The sequence below is a fragment of the Cydia splendana genome, chromosome 2, assembly GCF_910591565.1.
Source record: "Cydia splendana chromosome 2, ilCydSple1.2, whole genome shotgun sequence".
In the NCBI taxonomy this organism is placed as follows: Eukaryota; Metazoa; Arthropoda; class Insecta; order Lepidoptera; family Tortricidae; genus Cydia; species Cydia splendana.
Window position 1 is genome coordinate 3324980 of NC_085961.1, and position 17474 is coordinate 3342453.

Consider the following 17474-nt stretch of genomic DNA (forward strand, 5'->3'; position numbering starts at 1 on the left):
TGGTCAAGTTACATGATGAGGCATGATGATGATGGAACAGTTAGGATAAACTAATAATATTTTGGGGTTAAGATGGTATAAACCGTCTATTTCTTATCAATAATATATTTCGGTTGCTATTGAGGATAAGCGGCATTGAGGTTCAATGACCTCAGATATTCCATAAGGTAATGCGTCGGGTATTGGCATTTTTCAGCAAACCAATGGCTGATTTACTGCATGCGACCAAACCAAATGAAGATTATTCTAGTTAAGAAAGACTTGACGAGAGTAACTTTGGTATAATAGCAGTCTACTTGGATTTGTGATGTCGGTCTATGTACGGTTATAATATTTGCGAGGCGCCCCAACCAGAACTGAAATTATCAAATTAGTTTTGCAGAATGCTAATACAGTTCTCTACCAAACTTCTTTTCCCGTATTGACTAGTTTTTTTGGGAATTTTCAATCTTTTTTCCATAAGGTACCTTTTCTACTAAACTCTGAGACGACATTACTAGGCTTATAACTAACTTATAACAAAAATAAAAACAGGTAAACAAACGTTACGCATTAAGGTTTCAGATCACACAATAAAAAAAAATTGAGCCTTTTTTCACCTCTTTACAAAACATTTAATATCTCCGAAACTAGAAACCCTCATAAGGTACCTTTTCCCGTGGAACGTCACATATAATTTATTCAGTAATAGTCATACATTAATAGAGGTGACAACAGGGTGTCATTTGGGGAGTTACTGTAACTCTAAACTCTTTTCCCATTTATTTACAGTCAACGGTAAAAATATGTGTGTACAAATCATCTTAAAAATATGTCCCATAACTCTTATGTCAGTGAATTAAGAACTATGGGACATATTTTTGAGTAAGTTGTCTACACCCATATTTTTACCGTTGACTGTACAGTCACCAAAACAATTAGTTTAGCAAAAAACGTTTTAGTTTATTATTAGCACTCCTGCATCCATTTTTATATGTAGGGGATATAAAAAGGTATGTACGTTTGACTGTGATTGCTTCCAGTTTTGCGCGTATAAATGTAATTATATTAAAAGTAATAATAAATGAAACAAAGTTTGCATGGAGAAATGCCAACCTCAATCCTACTAAAATTAGTTTAAAGCGTGTTACTCGGATTGTAAAAAGCTAAGACAGTAACTAACCTAGCCTAACGGACGTGGAGATTGAACTGTTAAGTAAGCCAAGTGATTCACTGGTAATTACACTTGATTGATGCAAATGGGTCGCTCAGCTGGCTCGGCTAAGGGTCGGGTAATCGGGTTCAGAATTGCGAGCATTCCTTCTATCTTTATAAAATATTGATTACGTAACTACTAATAGGCTTGGAGAGCCTTTACAGCTCCAATCTTAGTAGCTATTAGTATTTTCTCTGACATTGGGGACCTTTTACAACTCCAAATTTACTCATGAGACTACATACCCGTGATATATTTCTCTAGTTTGGCCAGACTGCCTTTTGCATCAAAAGCAGTAACTACTATTACTGCTTTTGATGCAAAAAAGCACAATTTTCTTTTATTATAAAATATCTCAAGAAGACCCGCATAATTAAGTCGCTTAACTTCAAACTCGGGTAAATCCATCTCAGATTGCGCTTTTGGTATTAAGAAAAGGTTTTTGGTATTAAGAATAGGGTAGATATTTGCTGAGAGTGTCGAATGGATTTACCGGAGTTTGAAGTTAAGCGACATAATTTACCCGATATACATTATCATTGTCTTCAATCTCTTTTTATTAACTTATAACATTCAACACTGCCATGGGAATTCCAACAACCTTTTTTGTCGCAAATACCATCATAGATTCCAATCCAGTACGTCACACACGTAGTGTGACGAAATGGCTTTTTGCTTCGAAGGGAACTCCGAGGTCGACTGACCGAATCTTCGTGAATACGATACTATAGTCCACCGTGTTAATAGAATAGAATAGAATAGAATAGAATAGATTTATTCGTAAGCACAAACAATCGGAACAGTACATAGTATAAAAGAAAACACAAAATAAGATTAAAGTGCCACGAAATGGCCCCATCTCAGCATGTTGCTGGTGGCTTCCAGCGCTGATCTTCCGATGAGACCATCAAGTGAGAAGAATCACGGAAGGTAACAGACAAGAAGAAAAAAGACAGAAATAACATACAGTAAACAGTTAGTTAAATAAGAAAAAAGTTACACAGCAAGAAGATACAACATAACGACTATTTACAATTAAGATTAATTAATACAAAAACAAGCATCGTGCTCTAAATAGCTGTATCGATCCGGTCCGACCATATCTTGGCTGAGCATTACAGCTGTATATACTACTAGCGCCAACGGTGGCTACACTAACTAAAAAGCAATGTCAGACCAAACCAATATCGAGCGTTCATGAAATCTACGTTAAAAAATCTTGTAAGATTAGCTTATTAGCAAAACAGCATTGTAGGATGACGAATTTACGAAAATGTACGAAATACTAACATAACAGCACTCTACTAAGTATGGCGTAAAGGAATGATGAACCCTTGTCAGGCCAAAGGAACAAAACACTTGAGGTAAGCATAAGTAAAATTACAAACTACAGGCAGCTGGTATCAAGTCTGTAGGCTTCTTGGCTACGTTGGTGATTAAGTAAATACAGTTTAATCTTTGACTTAAAGCTATGAATACTTTGCAGGTTTCTCAAAGGCGGAGGTATATTGTTCCAGACTTTCGACGCGGCATAGCGAAAACTTCCCCGAAACGCTGCTGTGGCATGGCGTGGCATTAACAATTGAATTCCACAGTTACGGCGTTCGCGGAGCTTAATACAAGAAAGCTTATTGAAGAGATAAGGCGGAGTACCATATTTAAGCACACCAAAGAGCAGACAAGCCAAATGAAGTTTACGACGGTGTTGCATCTTGAGGATCTTATGGCTGTTCAGAAATGGTGTCACGTGAGCTCTCAACGGAATATTGAAACAGAAGCGAGCACAGGCATTTTGAACACGTTGAATGAGTCTCTTTGTCTTTGCAAGAAGTCTAGGCCCAAACACTACATCCACATAGTTTAATTTTGATAGGACAAGTGATTCAACTAGTTGACAGCGGAGGTTTTCGCTTAAATATGGCCGAATTTTATATAAAACTTTAAGCTTGTAAAAACAACTCCTAATGGCCTCGGAGACATGCTTCTCATAACGTAGTCCACAATCCATTATGAGACCTAAATTACGCGCTTCATACACCCTCTCAACCGGTGTATTCATTAGCGTAACATCCGTTGATATACTGACACCAGCCAGTTGTTGCCTGCTGCCAAATACTAGGTATTTAGTTTTATTTGGATTAAGCAACAGGCAGTTTTCTGTGGCCCATGATGCTATTGAGGTGAGATCTTGGTTTAATTTTTCTATAGCACTGTCAATGTCAGCTGGCTTACATGATATATACACTTGTATGTCGTCTGCATATATATGGTATTTGCAATGCGTGATGTGGGACCCTATATCTGCGGAGTATAATATGAACAGGAGTGGGCCGATCACCGATCCCTGTGGAACTCCTCTTGTTATATCAGCTTTTTCGGATAAAAATGAAGATCCGTCACTGCAACATACTTTCACAATTTGTGATCGATTATGTAAATAGCTTTCAAACCACTTTACAGTTTTGTGATCAAATCCGTAAAAACTCAATTTGGAAAGAAGCAGATTTATATTCAGACAATCACATGCTCTTGAGAAATCGAGGAGGACTAAAATAGTGCACATTCCTTTGTCTTGAGCATCCAAAATGTTATCAGAGACATCGAGTAATGCGGTCACAGTGCTACGTCCCTTCCGAAAACCTGATTGGACATCTGGTAGGATATTATTGTTTTCTAAGTAGGCGGTTAGCTGTAAGCATACTACTTTTTCCATTATTTTGGACAGACAAGGTAGTATACTTATAGGCCTAAGGTCTGAAAGCACAGATGGGTTCGATACTTTAGGCAAGGGAGTCACGACTGCTAACTTCCAGATATCTGGAAAGGTGGATGTAAGAATGGAGGTATTTATTAGGCTCGTAATGAAATCAATTGTGTGTGGAAAAGTCATAGTAAGCATGTTTAGATTTATCCCGTCAATACCCTCAGCATTCGATTTTAAACATTTAATTACTTTAATTATTTGATAAGAACTAACAGTATCTAAATGGAAAACAGAATCATTGAACTTATGAAATTCAAAATAGGTCAGCTGTGATATAGTGACACTTGAAGTTCCAGGTAGATCTAGGAAGTGTTTGTTCAAGGTATCAGGATTATTAAATATATTAGGTAATTCATTATTCTTTTTAGGCAACACTGTATTTTTTAAATTTTTCCATAAAGTTTTGGGCTCATTAATTTTATTATTAATACTATGTTTGAAATATGCTACCTTTTCAAAATACAGAGCTTTATTTACAATAGACTTAAGGTCTTTGTAGTATATCTTTTTGACTTCGCTCTGGCTTTTGTGAAAATCTGCCGCAGCACTGTCACGCAACCTCATCATCAATTTGACGGTGTCCGTAATCCAGGGGTATGATTGAGCTTTAATCAAGGATGTCTTAAGAGGAGCATGCAAATCAAATAGATTAAGAACTTGTTGATTAAAGGCTGTTACCATGTCATTGACATTTCCAAGGTTTGTTATCAAGTCCCACCTCACGCTCTGCAAGTCCACATCTAGATCTTTTTCGCAGATGTTTTTAAGAGGCCTATAGGTAACGCGGTAAGGCTTGTGTTTCTCACGCTTAACATTGAAATTACAGACAACAAGGCAATGACCATACAGGGAGCCCACATGATCAATTGCTGTAGTATTGGCCTGCATGTCCGTACAGACAACATCGATCAGCGTCTGGCTGGTGTCAGTGAAATGTGTTGGCTGCGACACTAATTGTGTTAAACCAAAGCAAGTTATAAAATTATTAAATTGAGTAGTTTTTGTGTCGGTGCCATTCAATAAATTTATATTAAAATCACCTAGTAAAACTAAGTTGTCGTAGCTACGCATTGAACTAATTGAATCACTTACAGCATCTAAAAACAGTTGGAGATCCATCCAAGGTGGACGGTATGCCGTACCAATTGCTAGCTTCCTTCCGTTGAGAGCAAAAGTGATCCACATCTGCTCCACCAGCTTATGCAGCGGGTCAACTGGATGAGGCCAGGTCCGAGCCCTGAGATGACGCTTAATATAAAATCCTACGCCCCCACCACGGGACCGGTCGCCCTGCGGCCTAGGAATATGCCGGAAGCTGTATCCAGGAAGTGTCGGTGCCCGCCCTTCTTCGCCCGCCCTTAACCATGATTCGTTAATCGCCAGCACATCAACATCTTGTCGAGTAGCAGCCGCTATGAAATTGTCATGATTTGTGCCAAGAGAACCCGCATTGTACAAACCAATTCTAAGTGTTTTATTTACTATAACAACAGATGTATGTACCAGACCACCCGACAGTTGACACCACGCTGACAGACCTAATAATAACAGTACCAGACTGACATCGATAACATATGCTGCAAATTATAAACGACTTATGTATCATATTCATATACCAACAATAATTATCTGAGATGATTAAACATGCATTGGTGTGCCACAGTGGAGATACGAAACAAGAAAACATTAAACTAATAAAAGCTAAACTACACACTACTAACTACTAATAGGATAGTAGACACACAAAAGTAGTCTCTATTTTCCTCTCTGGACATTGACATTATATAAAATATTTTTACACAATTTATTGTTTGTAAACACTTTGTGACAGTTTGTAAACCTTATTACCAAAAGGCATAAGGCCCACCGATGGACAGTTAATAGTGTTGCTGTTTGTATATTAACCATACCTATTAATGCACCATCGTTTATCTTTGATCCGTTTTTTGATTATCATAAGAGTTAGGAGTAGGAGCGAAAAACAAACTATACACATTTTTAAAAGCTTATAATAGGGTATTATACTGTATTTAAAATAAATTATTTTACACCATGCATGAAATAAAGCACCAGATAATTATTAGAAAAACACAGATAGGAGTTATTTTTAAACACAAGTTCTATTTAATTAATCGGATAGAAATATAAAAAGTAGGTGAGCTGACCGTGACGTCATGATGTAATGTTTCATATAAATTCCATATTAGCAAATCGTTTTGACAGTTCTTAAAAAGTAACTGATTTGACTAGTAGGAAAATACCCTATTTTTACAATAAAAAAATAAGCCAAACGAAGGAATAGATAGCTATATAAAAACTAATATGGAAGACATCCATAACCCTGGAAAAAATATTCACGATAATCACACAATGCAAAAATAAATATCTTACCGGGATTCAAACCCAGGAACTTAAGTTTCGTGATCAGGGTCACCACCGACTAGGCCATTTACCTTATTATGTCTACTACTTAACATTTTACAACTGTTATTTTAGTGCTATTTATAACTAAAAGCCGTAAAATTAGACTTGCATGACGCCTGTCATAATTTCAAAGACTTTTAGCCATGGAAAATAATGAATATAATATCTTTAGCGTTTTAAGAGAGCTCATTTTTGACAAAAATCTGTATTCTTGTCAGTCATTTATTTATTTTACTGTATGTTAAATTGCCCTAAATAACCGTGAGACTCAGGTTTAATAACCGGGCGGAGGAGTCCGACATGTCATTTTCAATGACGGCTGATCGGTGACCAACTGATCACGGGGTGCTTTCCATAGAAAACGAAGCGCCGTAAGCTCCGACCCGGCCCCGGCCCGGCCTAGCGAGAGTCAACCTTAAAGAGTAGTAGCAATGGGCTTCTTGGCGCTTGCGCAATGAGAATGCACATGCAGCTCAATTCCAAATGACACTTTGGCTACCACCCAAAACTGAAGTGAAATCCCGCGGGAACCCGTGTACGGTGTAGCCAACTTAACCGGGGCTCAAGCAAATATACACTTTATGGACGTCTGCTGTTAACCTTGATCAGTTCTACAGGTAAATGGGTGAATTTTAGTTGAAGATAGTTGACAGTTAAGTCGTTTTGGAGATGAGGCAGACTGGGTTTATCTGGTCTACTGTTCCAAACGCTTACTGATCAAAGGCGAGTTTATTTCAAGCAATTTAGCATAATAGCGATCCGTATCAACTTATTACAAACTAAAATGGAGTTCAGCGATACAAGTCACTAGGTGGACCAGAATGTTAATAGGTGTCTGCTATCAGACAAATTATCTATCAGCTCCAGGTTGACGACTTACCTACTTAATACTTATTGCTGTGAACATCACAACCTGACACGGACAATTTCCTGCACATTTCTGGCTCTATAAGTAACGACTACAGTACGTAGCGTCAATGTTTACTTGTTTGACTAGCATATTGAATTGCCAATGACAGGTGACAATTGTCACAGTGGTGAAACAGAGGCCTAGTGTCGGTGTTCTGACCTCCTGAGGCCTATGCTCAGCACTGAGAAGGTGATGATGAAACGGAGACCAGACATAGACTGGGCTATAACCGCGAAAATCGAAATTCGTCAATTGCGGGCATTTTTCTCTGTCACTCTAATTACGTCTTAATGAGAGTAAAAGAGAAAGATCCCTGCAATTTGCAAATTTCGCGATAGACCCCCAGGTTTCCTTGCGTACACTCGTTGTCATGGTAATACCGACTAGCGCTGGTGTGTCAGGTTTTGTTGAACCAATTTAGATGACATGAAGATAGTTTGAGGCCCGCGTAAGGACATAGGATAGTTTTTATCAATAATGATGATTGATACGCAGACAAAGTCGCGGGTAGAAGCTGATTTAGATTATATTATTCATATACTGGTCTTGAGGTATTCACCTATGCGATGGGAATGCCAGCTGGTGTGTCACGTTCTTGCACTGATTGTGAGGATGCGGGCACCTTCCGCGCGCCCAACGACTGCATGCCGATGTAGATTTATTAGCTGTACCATCGCCCACAGTGGTAACTGTACATCGGTGGACCTTATCCTTATTGTAATAAGGTCCACCGATGTACAGATAGGAGTGTTGCTGTTTGTACCTAACTGCAATGTTCAATGATGTGAAAAATAGCTCAAACTATTTGTCACTTTGTGACTAGTTGCTCTTTCAATCAATAAAACTTTTTATGTACAAATAATTTAATTTCTTATAAATGTTATGCTGTTGTTTTGCCTATATACACAACATAAGTCTTATTGAGACTATGTCAGTGACGGAATATATATCTAGACGAAGTTTTTAAGAGTACATTTTTGACTTCAGGCCGCACGACTGACACTTCTCTGATACAAATCACTGTCAGTCATGTCTTCTCCATAAATATACCCCGCTAACAGCGTTGAATATCACCCAATACTTGTCATTATTCAGTAAAAATTTTGATTGGCTAAAATAAAATGTAACATCTGGGAGACCGAGCTTTGCTCGGTAAACAATAAAAACTCAACAATGCGCGTTTTCCCAGGGATAAGACCTAGCTAAATCGAGTTTTCGCCCCCGAAAACCCCCATATAGCAAACGTTTCGCCGAAATCGTTAGAGCCGTATCCGATCCCCGAAATATATATATAAATAAATATACATAAATTGCTCGTTTAAAGCTATAACATATATCATAATCATAAGCTATAAGATATATTAACATTTTGTGCGGCATGAGGTACAATATTTGACGTCGTCAAGCTGCGCGCAGTACAGTTGAGCTGCTCCCACAATAGAATAGATGTAGTAATATCATTTTTGAGAGTCAACTTCTATAGCTACTCTAGTTCGTTGGACTATGTACCCTCGGGCGGCAAAGCAATATTTCAAATTTTCGCGCCGTGTGGCGCGCAGGCGCGAGGCGACAATTTTTCAATATTATCAATGGCGGCCGCCGCATGCGCGGATGTCGGAGAGCGTCCATTTCGAGGCATCTTGCCGCACGATGGGAGGTTAGTGTTAGAAGTCGGTTTCAGAATCGTGCCTCCTGATTATTTAGCAGCACTTCAAATCTTATTCCACTTCTACAAAATACACAAAGGGCATCTTGTACCATAAACACAGGTAGTCGCAACAACAATGCGTGTACGCTAATGACTAGCTAGTAGTTTAAATTCATTGACTACTTTTTCACACGCCACAGTGCATCTCAATGTCAGATGATTCACTGTTACAACACAGTCAGCTGATCACCGGTGTGTTTGACCCCTTATTTCTGTGAATTGTTTATAAATGAGGGGTCAACGTTATCCGGTGCGCGTACGCTTGTAGCTATCGCGTGTTGTAAAGTAAATATTGCAGAAAGTTCACTACGTACAAACTTGCGAAGTGGATTCAAAAAGACAAAGCGAGCTAATGTGAGTAGTTTGTACTTCATGCTAAAAAGGTACTCCTGATGCAAGCTTCTGTAATAGGACGGAGTCAGGTACTTAGAGACTCTTTGTTAGGAAGTCATGTTGTCGGATTGTCATTCATACACATAGCTCTATCCTCGTAAGGCCCACGGTCTTACACACTTATGAATGTTTAATTGTTAAATAAAATAAAAAAAACATTTAACCGTAACCGTTAGTTCATTTCTTTAGTTTCGTTCGATTTCAAAACAAAATAATATCATTATTGATTTCAAATTATTATTTTTTGTATGGTAGGCCTCAGGAGGCTATGTTATTGATACACAATGTTCAAAATACTCCTAGAGGTAATAAGAGGTGAATATATTTAAAATAATTGCTATCCAAATCTCTTCGTTATCTTACACGTTATTTAAAATTTTAGGATAGAACGTAATTATGAATCTTGTAGGTAAGTAAGTACAGTTTTTTGATGCAAATGAAGTCGCGGGCAGAAGATAGTTTTTCTACAAAAACAATCTACATTTAGATAATTTGAATTATACTTAGTTAATGTGGCATTTGGCTCAAGGTGAGCACTGTGTATACCTCTATGGAAACAGGAATTTTCTGACTCAGATCTTTTGCTAGGCCTTGGCAAGTTCCATATTTAAAAACAAAACTATTACTAATGGAACTTTGAGGGACGTCAAGACAATTAAAAAGTAGATAATGATTAATGAATGGTAAATTTCCATCTGCATGGAATAGTCCCTCTGTCCTATGACGCTGTGACGGCAGCGTCATTGACACACATACGTTGACGTAATTGATAGTCAGTGACGTTTTCAAGCACAGACTTACATTTGAATAGAACACGCAAAAATAGCTACATTCCACGTATTCACAGTCAAATTAAATATTTATGACGTGTAATGCTAAAGGGGCCCACTGATTAACAGTCCGCCGGACGGTATCGGCCTGTCAGTTGTTCGGAACTGTCAAAATTTTGTTCTAACTGACAGGCCGATACCGTCCGGCGGACTGTTAATCAGTGGGCCCCTTTACGCCATTATTAATTAACGCAATCATAAAAATGTTGTGAAAAATATTTTAATTCAGTTCATACATGTTTACCAGCTATAGATGTCGATGTTTGTAAGCGACTGTTTTTTTTGCAGTCTCGGGGTTGATTTACAATAAGATTATGAGAATATTGCTGCGCAGCATTGCAAGGTGCTGACATGCAGCTAGAGACGACTGCTTGACACATTGAATAGCCCATTTAGCTGAACTTTAGGAAACTTTCCGCATATTGCACACCTTCATGTCTGTACAGATGCGATGTCTAAAATACATACATATTATATGTCCGTGTTTTGAAGCAGTGTCGTTGTCACGCGCGAAACTGTTACCATAATCGTTAAAGAGACATTAACTTATGTTGTTTACAAAATTTTGCTCTGCGGTTTCGCCATTTGATTATATCGTATTTTGGTCACGCACTAAATGAAATTAATAATTATTTTGTATTAGTTTCTGTCCGCGACTTTATCTACGTAGGATGCTAATGATGATGAATGATTAAAAACTACCCTGTATCTTTCCTGCCTTAAACTATCTCCATACCAAATTTCATTTAAATCGGTTTAGTGGTTGATGCGTGAAACGGTAACAGACATACAGACAGACAAAAATACTTTCGCATTTATAAGACGGAAATTTCGAATTTGAGCTATAGTGAGTCATACTAACATTAAACTAATTTAACGGGTTATCTCACGTGTTATAGTCCCTCGCGCGTCTTGTTTCGGAGAACACGTTAAACTACCTACTCGGTGTTAGGGAAAACCGGCCTCTTTCTGTTGATATTATAAAAGTTAACGATCTAGATACATTTTTCTAAGGTTTTTAACATGCGTATAAGGATAAAGTTATAAAATTAGGCTTAAAGTCCGTTTACTTTAAGATGTATTAACTTAAAAAAGGTTCTTGACCCATAAGTTGCGAATGTCGCACTTGTATCGTAAATAACTACATATTATTTATTTTAAAAACTTAACACTATATAGTACCTAAAAACTATTACCTAGACCAGCGGTCGTCAACCTTTTAGCAGCCAAGGGCCACATAGTAGTTAGCGAAGTTGCCGCGGGCCGCACTTTGTTGATATTTATGACTTTATCAGATATTGCCGTTTGTCAATATTACATACAAAATAGCCAGGGAGGTTCGCGGGCCGCCTGTTGCCGACCGCTGACCTAGACTGTTACGGTTCCATGAGGATGAGGAGTAGTTAGCATTTGCTAGGTAATTTTATGTATTTTATGTTTTTCAAATATTGACTAAGTACATACGGATGTCTAGCTTAGCTAATTAATTTTAATCCTTGAACTAAGTATATTTGCTCAGGGGGAAATAATTAACGTATTAGTTCATTTCATTGGCGCATTTTCCTTTGACATCTATTGAAACAGTTTTTTTTATAAATTATTATCTCGATCGGTACATGATAAAAAAAAGGTTTCCTTAAGGCAAAGATATATTATATTGATTGAGTAAGATATATGCGTAAAATCTAAGACAATTTCGTGCGTCGAATTTGACAAGTACGAGATGGCGCTGTACTGCTCCATACATTTTGCGGTTACAGTGATTATCAAAAGTTGACGTTTGACAATTCAGTGACCGCAAAACATATGGCGCAGTACAGCCAGGGGTGCGAAACTCCTGACTTCGGTCAAACTCGGCTCCGCTCGGCTCAGCATTGCTCTGAGCAATTATTAGGGTTGGCACCACTTGACTTCCTTTTGCGTGCCCGACCACAGATAAGATAATCACTTGATTTTTGACAACCCTAAATAGCCGAAAGAGATAGTGCCATATATTAGAAAGGGACAGCATGATTCGACCCTGAACCGCTGTCAAACTTCGTTTTTGTAGGAAGTTTCCTTTCAGTACGGTAGTACTATTAATTATTCTGTGGTACAGCGCCATCTGCTATGAATGTCAGACTAAGGAGCACGTTTTTTTCTTAGACTTTACCTTACTTAGAGACTTTACCTCTCTATTACAATCTCTTTGCTTAAGAAAAACGTCTAATATCGCAAAAAGTACCTATGGTCAGCCAGGCCATTTGCAATTATGGGACAAATTCAACTACCTACGCTACAAGAAGTAAATACAGAGCTAAGTATGTAAATCTACTTGTATTCATGGCACTTGAATTTCGTTAGTCATAAAAGAGAGTTCAGGGGGATGTATAATATATGATTGTTTCAATAACGCCGATTACGAAGGAACGAGCACAATACAATGAATTAAAAAATATGGATGGAATTAAGTACTTTTCGCATGTTACGAAATTATCTTTTACTTTATGCTGATTAACACACGTTTTATACTCGCAATTAACCCAGTTTACAAATATATTTGCATAATTTTGTAAATGTTATCAATAAGAGCGCTTAAACAAATACATGACGTATCGTTGGTAAACGAGAAGGGTATTCAGAATTCACAACATGTTATAAGAAGTGGTCCGGAAAAACAGTAGCAGCACATTATGTGGATTTTTCATTTTATTTTGTAATAATTTGTAAGCAGTTCATTTCTATAGTGATCTGTAGATACTATTCTTTACAATGAAATACACTCGTATTTAATATAAAAGGGTGAATTAGAGTTTTCGCGTTTTATATTACATCTCTCATTACACTTTGTGAACAGTGTCTTTTGAAGGAAATTATAAGGTATTTCTCATACACATCGGTTTTTCTATATTTTTGATAAGCGAATTAATACAATGTGAAATTATTTTTCGTTCTATATAAAACTTTTTTTGTTTGACTTCTGAAAAAATAAACTGCTTCATAATTAGCAAAAAAATATACCATATAATTCACAGCTACTTTTTTGCTGGACCACTTCTTAGTTTTGATTCTCGGTCTTCCTCTTCTTCTTTTTCCCTCTATTTTTCCTTCTATGTGTTCTATGTTCTTTAGGAACATGTCGTGTTGTAGCAGATGTCCAATTAGAAGAAGAAGAACAAGAAAAAAAAATTTCAACCAAATAAAAGAAAAGATTCAGGTCATGTCATACCAGAAGGTTAAGGAGTTGTAGGATCGGACGAGTTAGATTGCTCCACCGACAAGAGCACAGTTCTTAAATATAAAGAAGAAGAAGAATAGTTTTGATATTGTTATCATATGACCTAGAATCCAATTCAGAGTTAACAACTTGTTACGAGTTGTAACTGGTTTTGATATGACCTTGACAATCGTATTGGTGATTGGCGCGAATCTCACACACGATGTTCACTTCATTCCGCATGCACCAATCAGAGCGAACCTCAAGGTCATATCAAATGTCAAACTCCTTGAGACGATTCGTAGCCTCATACCGCACCTCGCGCGATTCAATAAGCACGAGCGATAGTATCAGAATTTTCATTCGTTGTATATGCATGGCTGCAGTATCTATTCCTAATAGTTTAGACTATCCATTTCTGCAAACTACTCTCACAGATTTTATCGAATTCGATTCCGAACTGAACAGGTCTTTTATAAAAACTAATACATTTAGGTACATAGCTATTTCTTCTAGTCTCTGGTGTTCCCTGATGCCCTATTTGTTTTTTTATTCATTTATTTATATATTCACATTACGATATATACATGTTTGCCAATGCTGCTGCTCCGTTTAATGTGAGATACGCTTAGTTTTTATACTATTAATTTTATCATATAAAATAAACGATAAATCCTGTACCTATAAATAACAGTCTTACGGCCAAATTGAAACAACGCTTAATAAGATGTCATTGTCATAGCGATACTATAGTGATCTGTCAGTGTCAAGAGTGACGTTTTGGCTGGAGAAATTTCACTTTTGACACTGACAGATCGGTATCTAGGGATTGCATTCCGGTCCGGCGGATCCGGTAATCCGGCCGGATCCGGCACTATTTTGGAGCTACCGGATCCAGTTAAAATCACCGGATCCGGACCGGATCCGGGAAAATAGAAAAAAAGACCGCACACAGCACCTACTGTGCGTTTTAGGTGAGATAAAGGCGACGGATAGAAGAAAGAAGTTAAACAGAATAAAGAACGAATGAAAAAGTCCAAATTTAGTAAAATAAGAAGATATTTATTATGACGATGATTGAGAACAGAAGAGGATTTCCTCTTCTTTCATGTTGGTGGCACGAATCGGCACGATACGACGATTACTTAAATACTTAGAAGTAAAAATTAAAGGATGGAGATGTCATGGAAGGCATGTATAACGACCGGTCTGGCCTAGTGCTGGGTAGTGACCATTCAGTGACCCTACCTATGAAGCCGATGGTCCTGGGTTTGAATCCCGGTAAGGGCATTTATTCGTGTCATGAACACAGATATTTGTTCCTGAGTCATGGGTGTTTTCTACGTACATATTAGCATGTATTTATCAATATACTATAGGTACGTGTACATATATCGTCGCCTAGTAGTACTACCCAGCTAGCTAGTACCCATAGTACAAGCTTCGCTTGGGGCTACGAGTAGGTCGATCTGTATAAGATTGTCCCCAAATACTTATTCATGGATTATTTATTTATTTATTTATTTATGATTTAGGCTATGAAACTACTTTTAAGCAAGATAATATTGGAGCGCATTTCATATAATTTTGGTTAAAAGTAAAATATCTTGTGACCAGAATGGATGTCAGCGTTACAAATAATTCCATCAAAGAACCGTTACGAAAACTTGTCCTTTCAAGGAGTTCCAATTCCCATCCCATAATTATCCCATTAACAGGCTTTGGAATCTAATCTAATTTATAATAAGTTATATTGTAAACGTAAATTTGAGCAGAATGTGAATGATTAAATATAATAAAATTAATAAATGACTTAGATTTCAAATTTTATTTTTAAATTGAGACTGACATTGTGACACTTTTTAATACTTAGGGCTCAATTAGACGATGTAATGTAATGAAACTCGCATGCGAGTTTTATTACATTGCGGTTTTTGATCGGTCGGTTGAATTGGACGTAACCAACAGTCCGCAATGTAACTAAAATCGCATGCGAGTTCGCGCGCCGTCTAAATCAGCACTTAGTTTTATTTTATTGTTAAAAAGTTATTTCTTATTAACTTCAAATATTTGTGTTATGAATACATTTGTAACTTATAACCTTTGTTTCTCATATAACGCATAAAACTTGAAAAATATGTCATTTAATTAACCTTAATATCCTTATACCTAACCGGATCCGGTCCGGCCGGATCCGGCCGGATTGAATATCAATCCGGTTTGCAATCCCTATCTGTATCGTATCGCTGTGACATCTTATAAGCGTTGTTCGAATCGGGCCGATACCCGCATACGACACTCGGTTGCTCAACTAACCTAATTGTTGATAACCACACCATTGTAACATTGCAATTTTTAACCCAATAACTTTACTAATAAAACTATTCAAAATGGCGTCATAAAAATTATAATGATGCATCTGAGTATGAACTAGATCTAATAATATAGCACAAGACGAAATCTTGATCCAACCAGATGGATCCAGGGATGGTTGCTGACTGTAGGCGTCTCTTTGAAAACATTCATTGTAATCATGATGACTTTCAAGAAGGTCATGGCCTCTTGGGTCAAAGAGGTTCTTGGCTTGTATAACAGCTTCCGAGCCTAGTCGGTAGTGACTGCCTGCGAACCTGGAGGTCCCGAGTTCGAATCCCGGTAAGGCCGTTTTTTTATGTGTTTATCATAAATATTTTGTTCCTGAGTTGACGTGGACGCTTTCTATGTATTTTAGTATTATTATAGCACCCACAACGCAAGCGTTATTGAGCTTATTGTGAAGCTATTTAGGTGGATTTGTATAAGATAGTCCGATATAATTTATCTATTCTTTATATGTATTGCAAAACTGTCTCCTCACATGCGGTAACAAAGGAGAATACCAGTAAACGATTGGAATTTAGAATATTCTCTGCAATATCTAGGGAATCCCCAGCGTATGAGGATAATGTAGGTATTTAACTTTCCAAATACCTTTACGGGGCCGATTCTGATTCAAAGATCTGGTACGATTTTGATCTTGTTTTGATACGACCTTGACCGTGAGCACCAGTTGTGTGCTTAAGCTGATTGGTGCAGACGAAATGCAATCGAGGGGTCTAGATGCCCATCGCTGATAGAAAATGACAATCGAAACTATAATATTGTATTGATATAAATAGTCACATGTCTTCGTAATCGTAGCACTTTGTGTGAGTGTGTGTATGTAGAGAAGATTGAGCAGGAAAGCGATCCCTGGCGCTAGGCCGGGAAAACGCTAGGTTCAAGAAGAAGATATTAGAGTGTGGCACTGCAGTGCTGGGCAAAGTCCTTCCCTCATTCCCGCCATTTGGTCCTGTCCAATGCACATTCCTGCCACTCTATACAGAATGTACACGTAGCACGTGCCATTTTTAGGGTTCCGTACCAAAAAGGTACAAAAGGAACCCTTATTAATTTTCGTTTGGCATTAGTCATGTTGGGCCTACCCAATTTCTTATTAGGGGGCCTACCCCCTAATAACACGACTCAAAGTCGTATCAAAATGAGATCAATACGATATCAAATTGTAAAAATAGAATCGACCCTAAAGCTTTAGTTATTGGTGCGGGAATTCCGACCGATGTGCGATCTCATCTTTAATTATCACGAATCCTTTTAAAGGATGTTTTAGTATCGTTTTCCTTATGTATTAAACATAGAGGTATGATGACGATGAATATAATATTACTAGCATCTGCCCCAGACATCGTCTGATGATGATGATGTGTTTACACTTGTGTTGTTATGTTCTGCTTAAACTGTTATACAATTATATTTGTCCTTTGTTGTTGTTTTTTAGGGTTCCCAAAGGGTAAAAACGGGACCCTATTACTAAGACCCCGCTGTCCGTCTGTCCATCCTATAACTCATGAACCGTGATCTAGCCATCACAGTTGAAATTTTCACAGATGATATATTTCTGATGCCGCTATAACAAAAATACTAAAAATAAAATAAAAATAATATTTAGGTGGGGATCCCATACAACAAACTTGATTTTTTTGCGTAAATTGGTACGGAACCATTCGTTCGCGAG

At 37.6% G+C, this 17474-nt stretch overlaps 1 protein-coding gene and 1 long non-coding RNA gene across 3 annotated transcripts in view; one reads left to right on the forward strand and one right to left on the reverse strand.

Annotated features, from left to right (window-relative positions):
* LOC134802938 (uncharacterized) overlaps positions 1–17474 on the reverse strand; it is a 216575-nt gene that overhangs the window by 125422 nt on the left and 73679 nt on the right. The gene's annotated exons all lie outside the window — the stretch shown is intronic.
* Positions 1–17474, forward strand: part of LOC134802410 (uncharacterized) — a 204206-nt gene that overhangs the window by 69911 nt on the left and 116821 nt on the right. The gene's annotated exons all lie outside the window — the stretch shown is intronic.